Below are 5,000 nucleotides of genomic sequence, written 5' to 3'. Positions count from 1 at the left end.
GTGAAGTTAGCTTTCAAAAGTGTAATCTTTGGAAATGAATGCAGTAATATGTAGTAACCATTACAGATTCCCAGTCAGTGGATATCAGTTACTAAAACGGATGCTGCAAAAGGTAATTACAGGCAATTTACTGAGTGCATTCTGATGATCCCCACTATTGGAATGATATATTGACAGCTGGACCAATGGACCATGCTTTGAATACTGCAATCTAGAGGGTACAACAGTTAATCAAACTAATCTATTTAATAGATTATACTTTTTTTAAAAGGGGAAATAAAATAAAATAAAAAATAATAATAAAGAAAACTTCAAATTTATGATTATCCAAAACATACTTCTCAATTATTTAATTAATCAAAAAAGCAATTGAGAGAATAATTGACAGAATCGATAGAAGAAAATCAATTGCTGCAATTGCTTTTCAGCAGTTCTTGTACCGTCCAGCTTCTATCCAGTATACTTAACCGAGACCTGTAAATGTGATTTTTAGTTTAGTTAATTTGGATTGCATATAACCCACAAAGTGTGTGTGGCACACAGTCATAAATGTATTATTTATACACTTATTCTAAAGTACACTGTGTGTTCTTGGCATAGTGGGCCTGACTCCATCTATTATCAATGTGCCCATTCCTGACATTCTTCCCTGTGGACTTACTATTAAATAAGGACCAAGGACAATCAGGTACAAAACCATACTCAGAGTCTTTTGTAAATGTTTACCTATTTGTGTGTGTGTGTGTGTGTGTGTGTGTGTGTGTGTGTGTGTGTGTGTGTGTGTGTGTGTGTGTGTGTGTGTGTGTGTGTGTGTGTGTGTGTGTGTGTGTCTGTGTGTCTGTGTGTCTGTGTGTCTGTGTTCGTTTCGATTTACTTCCTACATTGTATTAAAATACATCATTATCTAGGTCTTTGATTGATTGATTGATTGATTGATTGATTGATTGATTGATTGATTGATTGATTGATTGAATACTTTATTCATCATCATGACAGTAAGATAATACATTACACGACAACACTAAAACTCATCTGGGTCAGCCCCAGGTCGGATCTGACCCAAACCTGGCTTCAAAAGTTCTCTAGAGTTTTGAAAAAAGTTTGAAAAAAGGGTTGGGGTTAAAAGATGTTCTCTAGACTCTAGAGAACATCTTTTAACCCCAACCCTTTTCTCAAACTTCTTTCTAGTCTAGAGAGCAGTAAGAAAGTGGCCTTCCTGCTCGTTATACACCTGTGTGTGCATGCAGTCGACCGACACTACTCCCACAATGCACTCTGTCTCCATTGTCCGTCACAACAATGACAGGTACAGGAACTCATCTGCCTCGGCCCCTCAGCTGAGAATGGTCTTTGTTCCAGAGGGACATCAGAGAGTGACAGACTGTGACCCTGACAAGAAAAGGAAAGTAAGGAGCACTTATTCCGCCGCACCAGGGCCCCGTGTTTTCCCCGTTGTAGACCGTCACACCTCTTAATGGGCCCTGGGAAGGTGTGGGCGCTATTAGGGCTATCGTTGGGGGGAAGGAGACAGTAACCAGGAGAGAGGTGAGGGGAGACTCTTGGGCATTGTGGGTCCCACATTCTTGCACATACATTCTTGAAGAGCATTGGATCACAATCTTATGATTCAATGCTTATAATCTTTATAGAAGCTTGTTTTCAGCAAACACTTTAAATTACTCTGATTTCCTCTCCTCTTGCAAAAACACCATATTTTTATTCTATTAAGCATTGTTTCATTCAGCCTTTGACTTTTGCTACATAAAATAGTGCCAATCAGTGGTCTCTGGAGAGCCATTTCTGTCTTATTTATTTAGCTATTTCTGGAGTAATTTAAAGCCTGTTTCAACTCCTTCCCATCTCAACACAGTGAAACATAATGGGCTTTTATCTCAGTGACCCCAACTAGATCACACAACCAAGAGTTTGACCCTTCAACCCATCATACAGTACATTACTAGCCTGTCTGAGCCAAACGCCAATTCTTTTTTTTTTTTCTTCCTTTTTTCTTTTTCGAACAGTCTCAAATCTGTTGTGTCAGCTCAGACTTGAAATCCCAGGTCGGACATCCAGCTCAGGCCTGAATTCTGAAGTTCTGAATGGAAAAAGTGATGTAGCCTATGCAGTGGTGTAAAGTAACTAAGTACATGTACTCAAGTACTGTACTTAAGTACAATTTTGAGGTATTTTTTACTTTAATGGAGTATTTCCAATTTTCTGTACTTTTACTTCTACTCCACTACATCTCAGAGGCAAATATCATACTATCGTACTACAAGCTCACAACGCGTTGTGAGCTTGTAGATCTGCTATTTTCAAACATTTTAGTACTTTTACTTTTGGTACTTTAAGTACATTTTGATACCAATACTTTTGTACTTTTACTCAAGTAACTTTTGAATTACTTGTTTTACTTGTAACGGAGTTCTGTATTGCAGTATTGATACTTTTACTTAAGTAAAATATCAGAGTACTTTTTCCACCACTGAGCCTATGTCATTTTTGTCAAGCGGGTTGTGTGGCCATGTTGTTGCATGGCACTAGCATTACAGAGATAGAGGGCTCTCACAACTCCTATCTCTGGAGAGCACTTTGCTGATAACGAGAATTAGATCTGACTGCTGTACCCACTGGGAGAGTGTCTGTCTCCAGTTAATAGAGTCAACAGACCAACTTATACAGACATAGAATTCCTATGTTGTGTAGGTAGGCTACATTTGTGTGTGTTTTGCATTTTGATGCTCCGCTGTTGCTCTGACCCACTTGAGGACTTGTTTGGTGTGTGTGTGTGTGTGTGTGTGTGTGTGTGTGTGTGTGTGTGTGTGTGTGTGTGTGTGTGTGTGTGTGTGTGTGTGTGTGTGTGTGTGTGTGTGTGTGTGTGTGTGTGTTGTCTACATGTGTATGTGTGGTGTCTGTCTGGTGACCTGCATTTATTTACAGGAGCGGATTTACCATTTAGGGGCTCCAAGCTAAGCTCAACTTTGGGGCCCCGTCCGCCCCCAAACAAACCCTTTGCTACCCTATGGGAACCCATGCTACAGTAGCATACTTTGCATCACAAAACATTATATAGAGGGAAGAAATATATTTGTTGTGCGTGTAACCCATCATTTTAGGATTTATTTGGTGATTAACATGACCATCAAACTCGCCATGATATCATGGACCCCAGCCCCTCTAAATACCACCACCCAAATAAGCACACAGTACAGGCACACAATAGTATGGTCACTCACAATTATGTAGAGTATACTACAGTGCAAAAATGGGGCTCCATTTTGACACTCGACACAGACAACCTACAACAGATAGAAGAGATGTATTTGCATGCACTTTAAAAATGAAAATAATTAATCAATTTATTTTTATTTTTTTCACAGATATATTTGTTTGAAACATGTCAGCATGCTAACGACTCTTAGCAAGCATTGCCATTCTACAGTGTAATACAGTAATATAGTTATTGGCAAAACTCTCCATCTTTCAACACATTTGTGGTTGTCGGAAGGGTTTAATGTCAAAGTGCAGCTGCATTAACCTTCCTTAGTCCAAGTTTATTTTGATATCCTTGTTCTTCAAACTAGGATTTTTTTCATATTTGAAATTAATCTCAAAACCATGTTTGTTTTTCTCCTCTTGAGACCTAGATATGCCTCTGCAGAACAAGTCATCAGTGGCCATATTAGGGCAGAAATACTGTCTGGCAATGGGGGCAAGAATGGGGGCCTGCACGCACACGCACACACACACACACACACACACACACACACACACACACACACACACACACACACACACACACACACACACACACACACACACACACGTGCGCACACGTACTTACCACACACAGAGAAAAGGAGTTAGTGAAGAGAGGAAGAGTGTGTGTGTGTGTGTGTGTGTGTGTGTGTGTGTGTGTGTGTGTGTGTGTGTGTGTGTGTGTGTGTGTGTGTGTGTGTGTGTGTGTGTGTGTGTGTGTGCGCGCGCGCGTGCGTGTGCATGTGCGTGTGCGTGTGCGCGCGCGCATGCCTGTGTGTGTTGAGAGAGCCGCATGAACTCTCCACTACTGTAGCACCTGGGGGCGGGGAGGAGATAGGCAAATGCTCCATCCTTCTCTCTCTCTCTCTCTCTCTCTCTCTCTCTCTCTCTCTCTCTCTCTCTCTCTCTCCTCCAACTCTCAACGCATCCTCAGAGATGGACGCATAAACTCAAGCATTGAACAAATACACGTCATACATTGGCTACGCAACTCACGCACGCGCGCACACACACACACACACACACCCACACACATGCATGCACGCGCGCGCGCACACACACACACACACACACACACACACACACACACACACACACACACACACACACACACACAGAGAGAGCATCCATCCAGCACAGGCACGGCACTGAAGCAAGTGGAAGAAGCAGCGAGTGAACAGCGGCGCGCACGGTTGTTCTAAGTTGTCCTGTTACTACAGTATAGTCAGTCCGTAACACTGCGGCTCTACAGAACACAACTCAGACAGCCGGGGACGGATCGTCATCGCCTGTTTACTCGGGAGACAGACTGCGGATTTTAGCCTGGGTGATTCTGTGGACCTGCTTCTTTTTGGTAACAGACTGAGTGCATGTTCCCATCCTGAAGTCGTGGACAGAAGAAAGTCTACTGATTTAAAGGGATTTCATAACTGTCCTGTCCTGTGACTGCTGTTGGCCTGTCTGTCTGTCTAGTGTCTATCATTCTGTCTCCTCCTCCGGCTGAACGGCAGCGGCTGGACTTTGAAAGAGCAACAGCCACCACCGGCACAGCAGTGAGGTAAGCGCTGCGACCGTCACTGCACAGCCCGTAGGACAGAGTGGAGTCTCAGTGAGGGCTCCATCATTTAGACCAGTGGTTTTCAACCTTTTTCATGCCAAGGACCCTCAAATTGATATTCATTTGGCCGAGGACCACCATCTGATTTCTTTTGTGTGCCAGGGACCCCCAGAAGCAAAGATTT

At 42.6% G+C, this 5,000-nt stretch overlaps 2 protein-coding genes across 2 annotated transcripts in view; both read left to right on the top strand.

Annotated features, from left to right (window-relative positions):
• slc25a17 (solute carrier family 25 member 17) overlaps positions 1–5,000 on the top strand; it is a 191,015-nt gene that overhangs the window by 58,264 nt on the left and 127,751 nt on the right. The window lies entirely within an intron of this gene.
• The window catches only part of gng13b (guanine nucleotide binding protein (G protein), gamma 13b), a 33,116-nt gene continuing 32,536 nt past the window's right edge, over positions 4,421–5,000 (top strand). The window contains exon 1 of the mRNA XM_080446260.1: positions 4,421–4,816. The gene's annotated coding sequence lies outside the window, so the exon portion shown is untranslated. The remainder of the gene's footprint in view (positions 4,817–5,000) is intronic.

Source organism: Gymnoscopelus braueri (genome assembly GCF_963280865.1).
Source record: "Gymnoscopelus braueri genome assembly, chromosome: 13".
NCBI classification, from domain to species: domain Eukaryota; kingdom Metazoa; phylum Chordata; class Actinopteri; order Myctophiformes; family Myctophidae; genus Gymnoscopelus; species Gymnoscopelus braueri.
Note: the sequence above shows the minus strand (reverse complement) of the source record. Positions and strands in the feature narration are given on the sequence as shown.